Consider the following 21,502-nt stretch of genomic DNA (forward strand, 5'->3'; position numbering starts at 1 on the left):
AAATCAGTCAGATAAATAACTGATCAGTCCCTGTTCAAATAACGAAAAACCTTTGGATGTGTTTTAATATGATGTGAGTCTTTAGTGAGCAGCAGGAAGAATATGCTGCCCTCAGTAAACTTTTTTTAACTTTTTTCTCAGTATGCAATATGTGTCAATACAGAAGATCTTTTCTGCCAAAACAATTTTATCTAAAGGCAAGCCTTGGAAAATGCTACTTATCAGGTTCTTTTAATCAGATGATGTATAATGAATGACTGCAGCTAACAATATTTTTTGCTTTTGTTGGTACTGCAGCAACTGGTATTACTGCTTTTTGTAATTTCACATTTCTTAGCAACAAAAAAGTTTAACTTCTGTTGTTGGAAGCTATGCTAGGATTATTTTCACAGTCTGCTCAATTTGCCTGCTCTTACATCTGACAATCCACCATAAGCAATTGAAAAATATTTTCTGCACAAGCTACATTAAGCCTCATAACAATTATTGCTATCTTGGCTGATCCACTCAAAACCGTTTCTCCACTTAATCCAAAAACCTAAAGCTCTTTCTTTTCGGGCACCATATCCTGCCTCATGGCAGGCATGCTACCACTATAGTCATAGTCAGAACCTGGGTACAGATGCAATGGGAGTTATTGAAGGTATGTAGGCTCAGTGTTAGATAACAAATCCTCTGATTATTCCCCTTCAGTGCTGGGTGCCATCCCTGGATGTTGTGCTTGACCAACAGACAGTACTGAGCCTACACTAAAAGCATGTGGTCACCATTTTAGAGACAAAAAAAATTTTCCATATGATATGACTAACAGCAGTTCTTCTGGTGTCACCACATCTAGTCTGGGCACATACTGAACATGGATTTTTTACATTCAGTGATAGTTCAATTAAGCAAAGATATTTAGGATTTATTGGATATGAACATAAATCCTGAAATGAGGGTTTGAGAAATGAGAGAGACTTCATCAGAGACGTATGAGGTTCAGCATCTGAGAAATCCTTCTGAAAGGGGGAGTACTTAGTGCTTCTCGTAGTAGTTGTGAGATCTTGGTTTTGCTCTGAACAGATTCAGTAATTTCAGGCTGTGGTGTCAGTTTAGTGCCTGAGCCAGTGCCTTGAACCCGGAGCCATCCCTGTTATTTGCATTTGGAGCAGGGTGCATCTCCTGGTAACACAAATACCCAGCACCTGGGAGACTCATTTGACACATGCACCCTTGTACTGCCTGTGGGCTGCAAGGATCCTTCCAGTCCTGTGAGGGCAGAGAAGCCCTCCTGACCCAAGTGTAAGCCAGCATGGCAAACCCAGCCCTGCATTTGGGCACCAGATGCCCATGCTGTCCCTGAGCAGTGTGGTTTAAAAAATGGATGTTCTTTATTTCCTGTCGTTCACTGAATTGGAGACACATCCTACAACTGGCTGTGATATGTATTTCCTTCAGCACCTGTAGTCTGTGGTATGCACTTGGCCACTGTGATGTGTAAGTGTGTTATAACAACTGGACACTGTGGGAAACTTGAGCTCTTGGACAGGTGACATTTTTGATGCTGTGGAACAGATGCAAACCCCTGTAATACAAACTAAGTGGTTGCTTTTACTGAGGCCATGAAGTGCAAACATTTTTTATTTAATTCATAATCCAACTTGTAATTTATACTTCAAAGTCAGATAACCACAATAATTTTGCCAGAAAGAAACCTTTCTGAGCTGTCTGGATCTAGAGATGAATGCCACACAGCTGAATTCTCCATTCATAAACCAAAGATTTTCTTCAGCAACTGTAAGCACCTGTTGTTTGGGATCTGTGGGAGAGGCTACATGACCCCAAGCAGGGTCCAGAGCTCAGTAGCCAAGGAGCTGGGAAGCTCCTGACCAGGCTGGCTCTGCATGGGAGTTGCCTGCACACCTCAGTCCCACTGCTCAGCAAGCACTACATCTGCTTGGGTTTTTGTCATGCTGACACACACTCAAGCCCTGGGCCAAACATTTCTTAGACACAGGGAGACTGAGAGATGGGGCCAGATAGGCCTCAGTCCTTCAACCATTTGGGAGCATGTTCATGGGGCTGAACAGAAACATTGCACCCTGCTTCTAGTCTGGCAGAACTTGAGCAGCATCACTGACTTTCTGCTCAAGTCCTCAGTTGAGTGCTCCCACTCTCCAGGCAAAATGTTTTCAGTGGTGGATGAATTTAAATTTTTATTTACACTGGAGAAGCTGAAAAAAAAACAGAGTGAAGTTTTGTTTTCATTTCATTTTTAAGTGAAATTTCAAAGACTGTATAACATTTAAGCAGGAATCATCAAATGGCTAGAAGGGAAAATAAAATGCTGGTACAAACTTTGGAAGCTGGTAGTTTTCAGAAATTTTGCAACCATCTCCAGTATTACCATCTAGTATGGGTCAGATGTCTTCATGCTGATCTTTTTTTTTTTCCTCCCAATAGCAAGATGATTTGTTCATTAAATTGCTATTGATTTCAATGTATTCCTGGGAAATAAAGCCTCTAGTTTGAAACAGTGACAGGTCACTGAAAGGTGACTTTCATGTACTCAAGCACTTCACACGTTCTAGGTCGGGCACCCCTGATATGCGTCCCTGTGTGAAAGCTCCTGTAGGATGTTTTACTTCACTCCTTAGACAGAGGTATTAAATTTGACAGCAAAATTGCTCCCACCCTCTTTATATCAGTAACTACATAAAGGTAAGTTAGAGCACATGGTTTTAATTTAGCCTTTAGTGGTTTTATTTGGCAGGGGAAAAAAACTGTTGAGCACTAACCTTGAATTAGAAGCTGACCTCCGAATTAGTCAGCCTTTTTCTTGTAAATGCATTTTGTAGAGTATAAACATGAACCATCTATTTACATAACGTTAGTGACAGCCAAATGATTTCTTAGGAGCATTAATGCTGGAAATCCCAAACACTCCTTCCTTGCTGGAGAATGGTTTATAACTCCTGAGAATAATCTCTCCAGCAAGTAACTGCAAACAGAAAAGGCTGATCTCTTTCTGACCGAATTTAGGGTTTCTCTAGTATTTCACTGAGAAACCCCAGATAATAATTACAAGCTGCTGTTAAATGAAATGCAGGTCACCTCCCAGGGTGCATGTGGAAAGCTCTGACAGTGCTGGTGGTGGTGCAGCCTGCTCCTGTACTACAGTGGCTTTATAGGAAACACTGTGAAAAAGCAAAGAACAGCCTGAATCCAGCTTGGCGCTGGGGAGCCCTGGTGCAGAGTACCAGTGATGGCCCAGAGGGATGTCCAAGGACAGGAACCCCATGGTATGCCTAAGTTTCTCCACCTGTCCTGTTCCTCGTTTGCTGGGAGCCAAGGGCAGTGAGGAGCAATGAATTTCAGGCCATCTGAAGCTGAGATCCTGCTTCAACCCAAGGGAGACTCCAGCAGATCTGCAGCCCCTCTCTGCTTCCCCAGCTGGAGCAGCACAAGAAGGCAGCCCAGCAAACTGATGGGTCCTGCACATGTGCTGCTGCCTCTGACATGTATGCAAGCACTGCATCCTTACTAAGCTCACAGCAATGTCTTAGAGTTTTTAGGGTTTTTTTCTCACATCCAGGAAAAAGGAAAGCCTTGAAATGCCACCAGGCTTTGAAGGTCCTGTGTTTCTTTTAGTGGGAGTTCTACTGGTTTTAAGAATAAAATTTTACAAAATGGATATATTAACAATGATGAAAAAAAAAACCAGAAAAATATCAAAATAATTTGTGTAAAATATTCTTCAGGCCGTGGGGTCATTTAACAGGTTTTCAGAGGCAGAAAACTAACTTGGCTCATTTTTTTCCTCCCACTTTAAAGAGAGAGTGTTTCGTGGACGTCATAGTTTTCCTCTTTATTGTTGAATAAACAGCAGAATGTCCTTTCTTTTTTTAAATTGTATTTTCAGCAGGTATTTTTATTACTATCATTATTATTATCATTATTATTATTACTGCAATAAGAGTACATACCATAGCATAGCACTTCTAGTTTGCTCCACATTTGTCAGCACACCCTGCCATAATATGCCATAATAAATCTCTAAATGAAGATGGTATTTTTCATGCTTTCAGGAACAGCAGCAAGGTACTCTGCTCTTTGCTGTGTGTTGTTATTATTAGCTCTCTCATGATCGAATTCCAGCCTCGGGCACTGCTTGTGTGATGGGGCCGAGCTCTGATGGCAGGTTTCAGCCCGTGTTTTGTCTGGCTGTGTTTGCCCTACCTAATTCCTGATAGGGAACACAAAGCCTGGGCTGAACAGAAGGGAAGTGCACAGACATTTTAGGTATCCTCAAATTACTGCTTAGGAGTTTTCTCCAAACTAGACTGAAGTGGGTTCTGTTTAAAATAAAAGGTGGGAAGATTTCACTCCAGGCAGAGGTTTATCAGTTCCACCCTCTCTAGGAAGTGAGAATAAGAAAGAAAGCATTTGAAGGCTTCTCAGATAACCAGCAGCAGACCACCTTCCCCTGCCCAGCACTATTTTGCTCACTGGCATCCTTCACAGGGATGCCACCAGGCCACTTGTGCTTGGCATTTGGGGGCCGGGTTACAGGGGGCACAGACAGTGCTTCTTTGTTTGTCAGTGTTGTGAAACACCCAGTTCAGAGTGACCCTGCTGCCCTCTTGTGCAGCATAGAGCCTTTCCCAAAGGTTTGGCACAAACACTGTCACTCACAGCCAGGGAAATAAAGCAAACACCTTCTTCTCCCACTGGAAGCAGGAACATTGACTCCTGCAGGTATAGCTTGTCCTTTCTCAGCCCTCCTTCCTCTGCCGGCCTGCAGTGCGAAGCAGAAGGAGTGTCCTGTGGATAGGCTAGCTCTCTCCAGGACTGAGGGGTGACATGCATTTATTTTGCCCATTCAACAGAATCATAGACCCACAGAATGGTTTGGGTTGGAAAGGACCTTGAAGATGGTTTAGTTCTAACTCCTCTGCTGTGGGCAGGGGCACTTTCCGCTAGATCAAATTGCTCCCAGCCCCCTCCAACCTGTCCTTGAACACTTTGAGGAATGGAGCGTCCACAGTTTCTCTGGGCAACCTTTTCCTGTGTCTCACCACCCTCACAATAAAGAATTTCTTCCTAATATCTAACCTAAATTTATTCTCTTTGGTTAAAAGCCCTTGTTCTGCCACTACATTCTCTAGTAAATAGTCTCTCTGCATCTTTCCTGTAGGCTCCTTTTAGGCAATGGAAGGTCACAGTTAGGTCAAAGCCTTCTCTTTTCCAGGCTGAAAAATCCCAATTCTTCTAGCCTTTCCTCATAGGAGGGGTGCTCCATCCCTCTAATTATCTTGGTGCTCTTCCTCTGAACGCTTTCCAACAGGTTGGTATCCTTCCTGTTGATACTCATTTTGCTCATTTCACTTGCTGTGTTCAGACATTAAAGCAGCGTCCCTTCAAAAGTGGAAAAAGCAATTTTTCCATCTCATTTTAGGATGACTTTACGGAATATAGCACTGTGTGGCGGAGGTGGGTGTCCTGCTGAGGCAGGGGAATGTTTCTCATCTTCAATAAAGCCTGTAAAAGTTCCCTGTCTGCCTTCTGAATGGCCTGGTCCTGAGCTCGGACACACCTGGGAAGTGAAGTATTGCTGCCTATTTCCCTTTAGCTGATCAGTCTTGAGCTATACAGGGAATTCCACTGGCTGCATGCTCCTCTTCTGCTGAAAGAGTTCCTTGTCCAAACAAAAAGGATTGAATGAAAGTTTTAATGTGGTTAAAACACATTTCTCATGGAAAAAGCCTTTGCCTTGCCAATCAAAGACATTTCTGTCCCAGAATACATTAGAGATCACAGCAAAAAAACCCCAAAACTTTTCTAGGTAGTTGCAGATATAAATAAACAGCAGGAAAAATTATTGTCCTTTGCCTGGCTTGCTTTGTGTCCAGAACTGAAGTGTTCTGCTTGCTCTGCTTTCCAGAAAAATCTCTTGCACCAGCTAATTTCCTATGTAGGAGGGGAAAAAGAAGTGTTGGCAAGAATCTCTCAATCTGTCTCGTCAGCACCATCATTAATTGAGCATTTTTGGTAGTTAGATCAGTTCTTTTAAGCTGAGGAAGTGAGGTATCTTTATTGTGGCCCACATGCTGAGCAGGAGTATGGCACAGTGGGGCTCAGGTGAGCTGGAATATCTCCTACCATCTTTCTCTCTGTGGCTTTGGAGGGCAGTAGTTCCTCCCAAGGACACCAGAGCCAGGCCATGGCTGCCACCAGGCTGTCCTTTGCTTTTCTTCTGCTCCTTCAGGTTACAAAGCTTTGAATTTTCTTCCAGCTCTGTGGTGGGCGACATGGATGGCAACTTATTTATGCTCCTGTTGTCTCTAGAAAGCTCCAATTGGGTTCCTCCTGGCATAGTTAACACGCCTACTGCCTGCCAAATATTTTTTAATCCTAAAAGCCTTTCTGTTGCTAGGTTGAAATTTTTTCTGCCTTTCAGATATAAAGTGACTAATGGGATACATTTCATAATACATCAGCAAGCATAATACTTGTTATTATCATATTTTAGTGCCCTCTAAAAATTACCAACCTGTACTGGGAGGATGGGGTAGTATGTAAATTGTACATCATAAAGACAGTAGGGCAAATTCTTTGTTCTTTGATAATCACGTTTTATAATTAGGGATTAGGGAGATTGAGTTGAAAAGTATTGGTGTGGGGTGTTTTAACCAATGTTTTTCAGCAGATGAAAAAATGTCCAACAGTAAACATCAGGTATTAGGACTTTTGTGGAATTTAGATGCTGTAAACCTTATCCTGGTCTGGTACAAATCTCTCTCAGGTTTCCATGTTCACAGGCTGGGAACACGTCTTCTCCTATCCTGTCTGGATAGCTGCTGTTTTTTCTCCTCCTGCTGCTTCCTCCTCTGGTTCTGTATTTGTGGACAAGACAGGAACTCAACCCATAGGAGAGCAAATGAATGTGGACCAAAAGAAGTAGTGGACACTGGCACTGGATGACATCTTGGGATAGTGTTGACAGTAGATTCAAATGAAAGTGATGAGGTCATTTAATCAATAAACGTTATTGCAATTTTTGTCCTTTCTCTTCTGATAGCAACTCTGTGCCTGAGACACAGAAACAGTCACTCTAGGTCACTCTCAGTCACAGGTGGGATAGTTCTAGCTCCTGAAAACCCACAGGACCCATGCTAAAAGAAACACGCTAGCAAGATTGATCTATGGCTTAACAAAACAAACAATTTCCACTTATGCAGGTTCATGGATTCAAGAATAAATAAGACTTGTGTCCTTCTTGACTCCTCTGGGGACCACATATGTGGAATGATGTGTTCCCTAAGTGTGGGAAAAAGGGAGAGCCCAGCTCTGGGGAGCGTGCCTCAACCTGCTCTGCCACACTTCTCTTATTTTTGCATTCTTAGATGTTCCATCAATTGATAATATCAACTGAGAAACTCACATTACAGAGATTTCTCCGTGCAAGTACGTTTAAAACACCAGGCAATTTCAGTTAGCTACAGTGCAATGGTTTGGGCAATAAAGACGTAAGGTTTTTGTTATTGAAGCTGTTACAGAATAAAGCTTGGTTATAATATGATCCGAGGTGTCTTGCTGGTTCTGTTATGCCTTCTTACACAGTAAGTGAATTAGCAAAACGGCTTGTGAAGACTCCTCTTGAGCATTTGTTCACTCTTCTTAAAGTGATACCAAGAGGTCTTGTTGTAATTTTTAATTATTTTCTAGCCCTCCAGTTGAAGGTAATGGATTTATTTATTGCAACTGATAATAATGAAAAGATAAATGAACTCTGAGCCCAGTTTTGATTTTTTTAAAGAAAGTGTTCAAATCTGGAAGAAATCTAAATTCACGTAAGTCTAGAAAAAATATACTGGAAATTGTGAAGTTAAAATATTTTATTTTCGCAACATAGAATAATTTGGGTTGGAAGGGGCCTCTGGACCCCTCCTATGGTAAAACTCCCTGCTCATAACTAGACCAGCTTTTGTACTAGCTCAGGCTCCATGGTGCCTTGTTCAACTGAGTTTGAATATAACTGAGTTGGGGTTTTTTACGCTTTCTCTTACTCAAATAATTTGCAAAATAAAAATCCAGTCTTAATAAGAACAAGTGTTCTTAAGTGTAACAAAAGTTGCCTGGTAGTGTAGGAATTTTGCTTTCAATGGCAAAATTTTGTTTGCCTTTGAAATTCCTCAACACATCTCAATAGCAAAGAGAAATTTTAAAATCTCCTTTTATAATTCTGAGGAAATAAAAGTGTAGAAAAAGTCAAATCTCATCATTATTTTTAAGACAAAATCGAAGTGATGATGGCATTCTTAGCTGCGAAAAATAAATTTCTATGTATGACTTTAGTTAAGTGGAAAAACTTCTATCCAAAGTCATTGGGAAAAAAAACATTAAACAAAAATCCTTAAAATATATTAAATGCACTGTGTACTTTCACAGGTTTGTAATTTTCAATCATTTCATACATGTTCATGGCAATTCAGTGGATTCATTATGATGACTCAAATCTGCATTAGGAAGAAGACTACACAGAAGAAGGGTTCCTTTCTTTGTGTTTTTAACAATTTTGGCGAAGTTTTATTTTTAAAAAAAGTGTTGTTGAAATTTTGAGGGTTTTTATAAGACACCAACCATGTCAGACCTCTTTTCAATGCTATTTCAAGCAGAAGTATCTGAATTAGATTTTCCAGCTCTTTTGTTTGTTTTTATTCAAGTTCTGCGACTGTTAATATAAACATTTTTTCTCTGTTAACTAAAATATTTTCATTTTAGCTGAATGTCCTACTTCATCTCCAACACTCCAACACCACATGAATGAAAGGGTATTTATCAGCCAGCTTGCACATTCTGGTCGAGGACACAGAAGCTCCAATGCTCTGGTCTTACAACTATCATTCATGTTATTCCTTATACTTTCCTTCCTATCCTTGTCTGTTATTTCTCCTATCTTTCATGACACAGAAAATGTAAAGTAAATACTACAAGGGAGATTCTGCTTTTTTTGTTTGTTTGTTTGTTTTTTGTTTTTTTTGTTTTTTGTCTGTACCATGTTTTCTTGCACACACACATTTGGAAGGATGAATAAGTAAAACGTGTTTCAACTGTCCAGGCTTCCCATCATATATACATTTATAGTATTACCAAAAGACATCTAACTTGTGTTTAACCTCTGAAAACCAAAATGTTGCAGCTTAAACCATCTTTCACAGCACTTCTATACAGTTCCCTTCTTACAAACACATTCTACCCAGAAAACACAGAGGAATAAGTAGGTCTTGAGCTGAAGACCCAACTGAAACATTTTCAAGGCTAGAAAGAGAGAAGCAAGGCATGGGATCAGGGCCATCTCATGTGAGAGCTGAGGCTCAGTGTTGGACCAAATCCACAACTGCTACGAGTTGTCCTGGCTCCAGTGGCTGTTTAAGCATGACAGTTTCCACAGAGTGGGAGTGCCAGTCACCAGCAGTCTGGTTTGGGGGCTGCTAACCAAAATTCAGGTCCTGGACTGGATCATTTCAACAAATTCAGAGGCACAGCTCACTGTACATTTGGAAAGGTATACGTGCCTACCTCCTGTTGTTTCTGCCACCTGTTTTGGCAGAAACAACAAAATAGGTTTTGTGTGTGTGTCTGTGTGCATTGCATAATTCACGATCCAAACTGAATCCAAAATATTTGGATGGCAGCCCACCCCACATTTGCTTGGTGGGGCTGGAGAGAGGCATGCCAAGAGCAGCACCAACAGCTGGCAGCCCAGGATGCTCCGAGCCCCGGGCTGGAGACACAATCCAGACACTGTGCAAGGAAAAGGGTCCTGTTTTTTTAAATCAGCTCTGTAGGCAGCTGAGGTTTGTGCTGGTGAAAGCAAAGCAAGGGATTGCTTTCAGCCCAGATACAGATCACCTCTCCTAGCAAAGCTCTGCAGGTCATTCATTTCTTGCAGCATTTTATTTTAGTGGTGACCGGGAAGCATTTCACAAGTCACTGCTGTTGTACAGGCGGAAGCTCAGCCCAACCACGCCTGAGAGCAGCAAGGTAAGGACTTGTAGTGTTTTATGCACAACTGTAAATGTTCTTTTGCCTTTCAGTGCTGCTTGCAACCCAAGATTTCATTTGAGCTGGTATAATATACACTTGCATCATTAACAATTACCAGTCATTGTTCCATTTGGATTTCTCTTGCTAATTAGATTCACTCTGACAATCTGTATGGCCCATAAACACAACCCCAAAAGGAGTATCTTCCCACAGTGAACAGAATGGAATATGAATAATCAGTTTAATAATTGTATTTGACTTAGCTTCTCAACACCAACATGCTAATCAGGAGCTTGCCAGGGCTCCCTGGTGGGAGAGTCCAACTCTGCTCCCGACTGTTCTCACGAGAGGAGCCTGAGCTTGCCTGGCTGCTTTGCCAAGGCTGCAAATGCCATGTGGGTCTTGCACAAGCATTGAGAGCCACCACTTTTAATTCCTGCAGTTTTGCATGAGCACCCAGTTCTTCTCTGTCTTACTCTTCTCTCACATTCTTGCCTTTCTCTTTCACCCCTCTCTTTAGAAAGGCAGCAGTGATGGAGATACTATTAACTCCTAGAGGAGCTGAAGCGATTCTGGAATGCAACCTTGCAGTCCCGAGCACTTCTGCTCCCCTTGCTGACCTGAATATTCAGGCAACAAACCTGGGCTGGAAACCATTTCTTGGTCACTTGCTGGGCCATGTCTGACAGCTCACTACAACAGCCCCTCTCCCAGTGCATCTCCAGCAAAGGCAGCAATGCAGCTTCCAGACCCGGGCTGCTCCACATCTAACTGGCCTGAGGCATAGCCAGAGGGTCAGGTTCTGCTCCTACCTGTTTGGTTGGGCTTCACCTGGAGCCCTCCTGCAAATTCCCTTCTCCACAACACATATATGAAAACTCTGGTAATTGCTAGGCAGAGGAAGATATAGTTGGTTGCTTTGGCTATGAATCATGCAGACAGGCAGTTGTTTTTATTCATTTTTTCATTGCTTTTCCAAGCTTTAAGGAAAAACATTAAAACAAATGCAATTGCACGGCACTGCAACGGCTCCTCACAGAATGCCACTGTCGGAGTCGGACCCCTGGTGCTACAGCCCAGCTGCCAGGGACTGGGGGTGGAGGAGCTGGCAGCTCCAGGACAGAGAGTGGCATGTTGCTCCCAGGTTCATTTGGTACCAAAGCACTGGGAGGCACCACTGAGCTTTTCTCCATCCCCCACCCTACCCCCACTTATGCTTCTTGTTCCAGGGGCTGCTTTTGACCCTAATCCAAAGAAAATAGATGTGGATATGCTAGTGGCTGGCAACAACCAGGGGCCGGCCTTAGGCTGGATCAGGGAGCACTTGGATACTTGTGACAGCAGGAGAGTGCCTGTTCCATCAAACACCATCCCCATCACCACATGCATGTGCTCCAGTAACTTTTCATGGCCTCCTGGAGAAGAGGGTCTCTGGTCTCCTGGTCTCCCTTGCAGGTCTTCTCTGCTGCTCTGCTGTTAATACATCTTCCCCAAAAAGAGGTTTAGGAAGGGAGGACAGTTGATCTTAATACTTCCTCTTCTTAGCTGGAAATAGGTGCAACATCAGAATCAAGGTGACAGCACACTGCTCCCCTGTGAGTATCTAATGCTGATTTTCTTTTTCCTCAGTTCTTTTCCCAAGTGATTCACTCTCTGTTAATAGCAAAAGCCACCTCTGACATCAGTTTTCACCTGCATGACTCTTTGTCTTTTACTTGAATGTCACCCTCCTTTTATTACAGCCATTCTCCAGGTGCCCTGCTCATCCTGCCTGGCCTGCAAACCCCCTCCATGCCGTCAGTGCCGCATGGCTTTGTGCAGCACATTTCATCAGCACAGTGCTCACGTGGGCCAGGAGCATGCCATTAATGCAAACAAAATTGGTCCCAAAACTCCTGCTTGAAGAACTCTCACAGATAACTTCTGACCTGGGATCTCCAGCCTCAGCACTTATTGTCTCCTCCCTCTTACCAGCAACACAATTTCTCTAATAATCTATTTTGTCTCCAGCAACATCAGTGGTTTCTCACTTGACATCATAGCAAATACATTAAAGTAGTCAAGATAAAGGAAATCTGGCAGATATCACCTGTCTGGAAAAATAATTGTTTTATCAAAGAGAACCATCGGGTTAGTCTGGCAGGATGTGCCTTTAGTTGCATTTCATCCCATTTTTGATGTGCCTTTGCATTTTTAATTAACCTTCAAGGCATGTTCCAAAGCCCCGCATACCAGTGAGGGCAGAGTTACAAGGACGCTGGTGGTTGGCTGGATTATTTTTTAACCCTGCACAACTGAACACGTTGTAATGGATACCCTGCAGTCACGGGGTCCCTCTCTGACTTGGCAGATCCATAAAAACAGTTGCTAGTACATGTGCCACCTCTCATGCTGGTCTTTCCAGAACTCCTGGACAGGCATGACCTGCCTCCCCGAGAGGAGCGTCGCCTGCTCTTTGGGCACAGTAACAATTCTATTTCCATACCCCTGTTCCCATTAACCAGACTTATTTTACCCCTAGGATTTGCCTTCCTTAAATCAGAGCAGAGGTAAAAGACTCCTTTGATTGCAGGCCATGCCTAAATTATCTTTAATCTCAATTACTGCACAACAGTCTGACTTTTCTTCCTTCCTTACGTTGAAGAAGTTTTACCCATTTTTTTTTCTGGAATGCTTTGCAAGTTTCAGTTCAGGTTTGCTTCTGATGCTTACACTAGTATTTTTGGGGCTCTAAATGATAAAGTCCTCTTTCTACAAGGCTCTCCAGGATTAACCAGAGAACTGAGCATCCCAGTCACATGGAGAGGGCAGGCAGGGTGCAGGACTCCTCACCTCCACACCTCTGCCTGTGCTTCCCCCGCACAAGAGCCTCCACTTTCTCCACTCGGGTCAGCTTTGCTGAGGAATGCTGCCCCCATTTGTGAGCTTGCCCACTGGCAAACTGAGCCTCAGACACACATGTATTTGTGTTTATTCTCCCCATTTGCTTCAAGGCTCTGCTCTGTGACTAGATCTCTAGTAGCTTAATTGCCCATCAGAACAACACTGCTTTGTGTGACTTCACTGATGAAGATGTTTGTTGGTTGTCAAATTTAAGGATATCTGGGTCCTACCATTGCTAGCTTGAAGCATCATTGAGTAATGGAGTCTCCTCAGCTTGCCAAAGCCCTGAACAAAGATGTGAATAATCTCCGAAAGAGTTTTTATCTCAGCCAAAAACATGAACAGCTAAAGGAGTGAAGAGAAAGTGTTCTTGTGACCCCACAGATTTGCTTCTGCTGAGTTTCAGAGGCCATGGGACCATCAAAAGTGCAGAAGCTACTCAGCAAAGCATTGCCAGAAACTTCTTTGTTGGTAAATTTGTGCTTATCATCCTGAGGTGTTCTAAGGCATGTCAGAAAATGCTCTTCACTACCTGAAGAACAGCAGCAGACCAAATCCAAAGGGTATCAGAGAAGGATTTGCCTGACTGTTCTCTCCAGTGCAGATGTGTATTGTGTTTGCACCCTCTGCACAAAGAACTGTCTGGCCTTGCCTGCATGAGACTGGGACAAGTGTCAACAGTGATTCCTTCAACATCTGCTCTTAATTTCATCTATCCTCATCAAATACTGATGTCATCCAAATCCTGATGGATGTGTCAGCCTAGCTGGTAAAGATCAGTTCTTCTCAAAAGAGCAGACTCACCACAAGTGCTGTCATGAAGAATTTCATAGAATCATAGAATGGTTTGGGCCAGAAGGGACCGTAGAGATCAGCTGGTTCCAACCCCCTGCCATGGCCAGGGACACCTTCCACTACACCAGATTGCTCACAGCCCCAGCACTTCCAGGGCTGGGGTTTCCACAACTTCTCTGGGAAACCTGTTCCAGTGTCTCTCACTACCCTCATAGTGAAGAATTTATTCTTGATACCTAATCTAAATCCATCCTCTTTCAGTTCAGAGCCATTCCTCTTTGTCCTTTCACTTTGTGCCCTTGAAAAAGCCCTTCTCCAGATCTCTTGCAGCCCCTTTTAGGCACTGGAAGGTCCTGTGAGGTCTCCCCAGAGCCTTCTCTTTTCCAGGCTGAACAACCCCAACTCTCTCAACCTGTCTCCACAGCAGAGGTGCTCCAGCCCTCTGGTCATCAAACCATACATGACTGAAGAAGTGCAGTCAGTCCATGCACCCTACAGCACATCCTCCAGGGTGCTATAGGACACATAAAACATCTGAGATATTTTATATTCATCTGAGATGTTCCCATCTGAATCCAAGCCTTAGCAGAGACATCCTGGCATGGCCAGCTTCACATCTCTCATTCTGCACTCAGCAGCCTGATACGAAACAAAAATTACATTGTGAAATGTCATGGGTCTTCCGGGAAGCAAAAACACATCAATATTGTCTCCTGGTTGCATCGAGCCATGATGATTTTGCTTGACTGCATGCCTGGATGAAACAACAGAGAACACAAACAGAGATGGGGCCAGAGCTTGCATATGCACTACTTTTATCTTCCTGCCTTTCCAGTGCACCCATCACAGCAGCATCCAGGTGATAAGCATGTCTCTTTGCAAAACAGGAAGACCGTGGGCTGGCTGGCTTCTGTGATGAGCAATAAATTACAGGGGTTTTACCTGGCTGCCAGCCTCGCTGTGCACTAGGTAAGGCAGGCACTAATGCAGGGTGCTGCAGTGGCCGGCGATAGGATAATTACTGTTATTGCATTAGCAGAGAATAGCTGGGACTTAAGAGCCAGAGGGAAAAAGAGTCCCAGAAATTGGAGCACCGAAGGCATTGCCAGCACTGTGCACACAAAGGCGACCGACCTATAAATAATCTGACCTCTTTGTTCCAGTAAAATGGCACAAGAATTAAGACCCCGGTTCAGGAAGAAACTTAAAATGCATGACTAAACTCGGCATAGCTGAGCAGACCTATTGACATGGCGGGGGCCCGAAGGCATTTCTGCTCTGTGAGCCTTTGTGCTCACCTGCGAGAGCGGCTGCCGGAGGTGTCCTGCTGGCAGAGCTCCCTTCCAGAGGCTGTGGGGGGCCAGCTTAATTACTGCAGGTAAAGGAGCAAAAGCACCCTGCCTAATTTCGAGTGGGACTTCTCAACAGTCTCTACTCTTCCTCTGCTTTCTAAGTCACAGCTAAAGAAAGAGAACTCTCTTAACCTCAGTTACCTAATAGTAGCTGGCAATTTGAAAATTAGAAGCTGACATGTAGAGCAAAAATATGAAGTGTTAGAACACAAGCCTAACAAATGTAGAACAGAAATTTTCCAGTAAAACAAAACCAAAACAAATCAGAGACTTAAAAAAAAAAAAACAGAGACATTAGCCAGCAGCAGGGCAGATCATCTCTAGGTTATCTTCACCCTGCATGTACATGATCTCTCCACTTTTGGGAGAAAACCCACCCAAAGATGTGCTTGTCCAAATTAAAAAGCTTGTTGTTAGGCTCAGAACGTCCTTGTAATCCTTGATAGAGTGAAACTAGAACTCCTTGTGAAAAGAAAGCTTTGATGGTTGCCTGAGGTGGGGAGTAGCACCATTTACAAATATTTTTCTCCTAGCTCTTGATCACAGAGACTTGGAAAAAGAATACCTGAAAATTATTAGTAAATATGAATGCATTATAAACCCTTCCCTGGTCTATCTTTTAGTAGACAGAGAGTAAATAACTATTTTCCTCATGTTAGAGGTGGGGAGTAAGCACAGAGAATGTGCAAGACTGACTCAGCATCACCCACCACCAGCCCCTGGCCTGGCCCCCAAGTCTGGGATCCACAACAAATACATGTGTCCTAGGGAAAGACAGGTGCAGGGTGGGTGTAAGAGCCTTTCTGTTCCTGGGGAGGTGAGTAACAGGGTTTGGTAAGCAAACTTGGGTCGAGTAGGGTGTCAGACTTGATTGTGCGCTGCTGGGTCAGCAGCTTAGCAGCTGGCTGGCAAAACAATAACCCAGCAGCCTTTTTCCCAGGTGAGAGGGAAACAATAGGAAATGCAAAGTGATCTGACAGAAAATGGACATTTGGAAAAGTGCAGGAAGTCCAGCCACTCTCATTTGTGCTGTGACAACAGGGAGCTCTCAGGTGTGCACACCTGTCCCTTTTGCCTGCACTGCTTTTTGTTGTGTCCAGGGTGAGGAAAGAGCCACATTCTTCTCTTATGACTGCTTATCCCGATCCACAGCACCTCTCCCACTGGCCTTCCCCATGCCCCACACGTATACACAGCCCCTAAAGCAAGCACTTTAGGACTGGAAGTGTAATCCAAGTTTGAACTGTAATTCTTCCTGGGTAGCTCAGTCATTAGTTACTGTGGAGCAATTAGGAGCTAACAGGTCTAGCAGAGAGCCATGATGTTTTCTGGTGGCTTTTTCCAAGCTCCCAGGACTATTTTGCCTGTTGTCCTGGATGGCTCACAGCCCCAGCACAGTGTCAGAAACTCAGCAGCCCAAAGCTCTGCAGACACAGGTAGTGCATTCCCTGTGTTTGTACCATTTTCTGCTTGGAGCCATGATGTTAAAAGTTGTATTTTCCACCTGTTTCTCACACTCCTCCTGTGTGTGCAGCCCCAGAGTCCCAAAGAGCCATCAGGCTGCCGACAAAGCCAAGAGGCAAAGTTCATCTTTTTGTTCTGAGGCAGCGCAGTGCCTGGCACAACTATTCCTGGTCCCTGACTCAGAGCACAACCATCTTTGAAATAAATAAAATGAAGAAGGAGAACATCTCTGGGCCTATATTTGACACTTGTATTCCCACATCACTTGGCTTTATATAAACATGTGAATTGGTATGGTGGTTATTTTGACTCATCTGCTTAGCAATCATTTTATTTTAATCAATATTTATTTAACTCACCAGCTAGACAAAAGCTCCCTAATTTCTTCATCTGATTTAATTGATGTTCCCTGACAGAATGAAGCTAGAATGGATAAGACAGTACAAGCTGTGCCAGTCTTCTTTGGTTTGCATCTCTTTTAACAAGTCCTGTGACTGTCGCAGAGCCAAGGCACATCCTACATCTCGCAGAGGAATTGGGACTAAACATGGCTGTATACCCTGGGACAAAGAGCCAAGAAACACCAAAACAATAAGTGTTGACACAATAATTAGCATATTTATTCTCCATGCAAATTACCTCTTCATACATTGTGAAACACTTTGCATTGTCAGAGGACTTGTGAGGAGCCTGGAGTTTCTTACAGGCACCACAATAATTAAATACATGTCTTCAGTGGCAACATTAAAATACAATTCTGGGTGAAAGATCATAAAATGAAACATGGACGTTGTGCAGATAAAAATGATCCACCTGATACCCCCATCCCAAAATAGGCACCATAAATTATATTCCTGAAGGAGTTTTCAGGCCATGGATTTTTCAGGCCTTCTTAGAAGAACATTTTGCTTTTTATTTGAAGGAAATGATCTGTACCTTGTGTCACCTCAACCTCATGTAAAGGGTGAGGAGTGGCTGCAAGTTGAAGGATTGAATCACAAAGTTCAATCTTAACCCAGTACTCCACTTGTCTGGAAAGAAAGGTTCACTTTAGCAAATGCTAAAACACACTGGCTTTCAGAGAAACTAATTTTTCAAGCTCAGTCATAAGTGCAGGGCGAAAAATGAACTCTCACATTTACAATGTTAGAGTCATACAGCAACTATGATCCTGAAGTCAACATGTGGAAAAGCCTAAGTGAAGCAACCTGTAACTTGCTGCCCAGATTAGTTCATGCCCAGCTCTCTCTGCCAGCATTTAAAGTCTTTGTGAAATGCTCAAGTGTAAAGGGTAGGACTGTCTCTCAAGGCCAAAGTCAACTGATATTAGGAATGGGTACAGTAATTTTACAACCATTAACAGCATTAATGACCCTGTGAGCCAAGAAAGGAAGCTGCCAGAAAGATCCAGAACTGCCTCTGCAAGCAGGAAAAATTGCCTTTCCTCCACAAGCATCCTGCACTGTTGTAAAAATCATGCCAGTATCTCGACTGCAGGCTGAGAGGGCAGAGCTGTCTGCAGGGACAGAGACAGATCCCATCCAGAGACAAATGTGACACCATGAAGCACCCACCAGGACACCTAAATTTGGATGTAGGTGATACAAGATACATCAGAGCAGGGTGGTGAGTCCTACAAAGGGATCTGCTTCACCACTGCAAAATTTTAGGAGCAGGTCACCATCCTCTGATGGAGGGTCCTGAGGTTCCTTGAGGAGAGCAGAGCTCATAGATGGTGCCCTTCCCTTTCCCTCTTGCAATGACCTTTTCGTGCTCCTCACCTGTGTTGCCACATGCTCACACTACCCCAGCTCTTGACGGAAAAACATCAGCTGCCAGCACATTCAAGGGCTTCATGTAAGGCTTTGAGGCGGGGCTTGGAAAAAGTCTTGGAAAAATCCAGATCCCACTCCTGAGGGCTCCAGGCAACAGGAGACAAATGAAGAAGTCTCATCTTCTTCAAAGGCACTCAGGCCTGCTCAAGATTTGTTCCAGCTTGGTTTTTCTACTCAAGCAAGCGTTACAAGGTCAGACAATCCCTGTACAGCAGCTCTTGAAACCATTGCCTGGTTTTGGTCAAGCATGGCAGGACTGAGGATCTCTGTAATCACCCAGTTCCTGGGAGTTTTCATGCAAACGTTAACTTTTCCTGGTTTGCTCAGGAAGGCATGACCAGAAGAGTTAGGGTGCTGGCAGAGGACATGGATGTGCATATGGATTCACTGGGTCTGCTCCCTGCAAACCAGGAACACCTGATTACAGCTGGAATCATAGGACATGCCTGCTCCAAGGCCAGATCCTGACTTCCAAGCCTGCACATCCAGAAATGAGGGGAGCTCCCAGCCCAGGTTGAGTGGCACCACATGAAATAGCTTTCATTCTGGTCAAAGTGCAATCCTGCTCCTCCACTCTGTGTCCCAACCAGTCCCAGCTGCCAGCAAAAGCCGCCATCCTTGAAAACTGCCTGTAATTGCAGGCTTTCTGTGCTCAGAGAGAAAGGGGAAGATAAAAAAAGCCACCTTGGGTCCTTGAAACACAGAAAACCTGTCCGAGTTCAATAGCCTTTCACAGACTCAATAAAAGATTAATCAAATCACCCACAATGAAAGCAAGTTTGGCATCCTTGTCCCTGGGCTAGTGGCAATGCAGAATCCTCACATGTAGTTTCTTACAACTGATGCTATTATTTGGGAAAGCCTCAACTACTGTCCTGGGGGGAGTGTGATAGAAAAACCCACCCGAAACCCAAAAGGATGCATGGGCAGAATCATGATAGAAATTTTCGTGCCTGTGAACAATAATTCCTGCAGTTAGTGCTTTATCAGAACTAATTTAACCCAGTTTTTCAATTAAACGAAAGGAAAGTGAGTTCAAGTAGGTTGCTTTGACGTAAAGGACATCTTTTAACCCAACTTTTGCTCCTGTTCACCCCACCCCCAACCCAATGCTATTAAATGGCTTGAAATATGACACTAAAATACATGTCTTATCATATCAGTTGGCTTCACTCACTACAGCAGCCCTTATCAACATTCAGCAGCCCTATTAATGCAGTCCCCTTCAATCAGCAAGAAAAAGTAGTGCTCCACAGATCTCTGATCCGTCCCTTCCCAGTATCATAGGCCATTTCTGGATGCCAAATAAAGAGCAGAAGCTCTTTTAATTCCAGCAGTTTGCTCTTTTACATCTGGCCTGCCCCTGGTCCACAGCCCTCACAGCTTGCTCCATGCAGACCTCTGAGCTGCCAGTCTCACATGAAGCTGTCCTTCCCTGGATGCAGTTGCTGGAGCCCTGTCCCACTGTGTTCCTGCCAGTGGCAAGGCTGGCACAGCCCTGTGCTTGTGCCCTTTTTCCAGCATGTACTTTTAAGAGAAGGTTTATCTGTGTGAGCATTACATATATTACACTGCTAAATGCAGAGTGCTCTGAAAATGTATCATAGATTGGCCTTAATCCTATGCTACATTCTCAAGAGATGTGATGGAATCAAGTTCTAGAAAACTATTCTTCATGAACTGCCAGGATTTTTGTAGAAAAAACTGTAGAGACCCAAACCTACAAAGCCTACTGCAAGAAGCAGAGGTTCAGGAGTCAAACTGTTCAGAAGCTGGGAAGTGGACACCCTCAATGGGCACTAAATTTGGAATTTGGCTTATAAACCAGAGAAACCCAGATTTGAGCAGCTATATCTCTGTTCCTTTTAGCAGCAGTATGTTCACCATGTTGTAGTCCTCTGTGGATATATTCACAAGCCCTTTACTAACATTTTCCCTTGGGAAAGGTGGTTGCATTTAAGGTTCAAAGGTGGTTGCATTTAAGATTCCCAAGAAATTACAAAAAAATGTAAACAAGTGTTTTCAAAATTGTTTGCATCTCTCCTTTTCCCCCTATGGAACTGGGGTGTCCTTGAGATATTATACTGGACCTTAGCCAACAGACTGAGAAATAGGATTGGCAAAAACAGAAGATGGATGTTGCAACACACCAGTTGAATCTTTTCCCTTAGGGTTCCGAGTTTGGTCTGACCAGAGGTTGGCAGGAGGTGAAGGGGACAACCTCTCCACTTTTGCTCCGCGTGAATGAAGGCTTGCAAGGAGGAAGTCTGTTTTCTGCAAATGATTCTTGGGCAGATTCTTAGACCAGGCTTGAGAGGTTATTTGGGGTCCGCAGGACACCCCAGGGCCTTGTTTTTCCCCTGAGGCTTCATGGCCCTCTTTGAGGACATGAAGGTCAGGTAGGGAGACACAATCTTTGCAGACAATTTGTGTTGCAAGACAGAAACTGCAATGCATGGTTGCTAGCTATGAAAAACTATCCAGGGAGAAGGTTTCTCTCTTACGAAATGCACCTCCTGATCATCCTGCAGAAGTCATCCTTGCCCTTGCTAGTGCTGCCATCCCTCAGCTTTTCAGTTCTACCTTTGACTTCCTTATAGGCTTTTGAGAACATCTCCATAAGAGGTTGCTGAGTAGTGTCAGCTTTGCTGCTTTTCCTAAAGTGTGCACTTTGAATTAGAGGAAAAGAAACCCCAACACCTATTTCAGCTTCACAGTATTGGTGCAAATGGTTTAAGCTTTACTGGGGCTTATCAGATATAATTCCAGCTAATCTAAGGTCAATTTCTATACCCAGAATGTTAGTTTTTTATTTTCTAGTTCTCTGTTTGGTGGTGTTACTGACATACAAAATGGTGAAATGAATGATGGAATGATCTTCCCTTCAAGTATTTAGTCATGTGCACAAAAGCAGAGAAGTTTGTACTTCCCTGAATGTTTTGTTTCTCTATTTCCAACATCATTCTCCAATGTCTGGAGAATTATTACACACAAGAAGGAATCATCTTGCAGCTAAATAAAAGTATATCTGTTTTTTGTAGGAAAGGAGGAAAAAGCAGGTATTTTTATATTGCCTTTAAGAAATCTTACCAGTGTAGGAATGGACTAAATTTGGACCAGTCACCTAGAGCCCAAACACAT

The 21,502-nt window shown here is 43.5% G+C and overlaps 1 long non-coding RNA gene across 2 annotated transcripts in view; it reads left to right on the forward strand.

Moving 5' to 3' along the window:
- Window positions 1-21,502, forward strand: part of LOC116994173 — a 46,958-nt gene that overhangs the window by 16,275 nt on the left and 9,181 nt on the right. The window contains exon 3 of one of the 2 annotated variants that reach the window (XR_004417423.2): window positions 6,788-7,564. The exons of the other annotated variant lie outside the window; for it this stretch is intronic. This is a non-coding gene — a long non-coding RNA (uncharacterized LOC116994173). Of the gene's footprint in view, window positions 1-6,787; window positions 7,565-21,502 lie in introns of those variants that run through there. 2 annotated transcript variants of the gene reach the window in all.

The sequence above is a fragment of the Catharus ustulatus genome, chromosome 3, assembly GCF_009819885.2.
Source record: "Catharus ustulatus isolate bCatUst1 chromosome 3, bCatUst1.pri.v2, whole genome shotgun sequence".
NCBI lineage: Eukaryota > Metazoa > Chordata > Aves > Passeriformes > Turdidae > Catharus > Catharus ustulatus.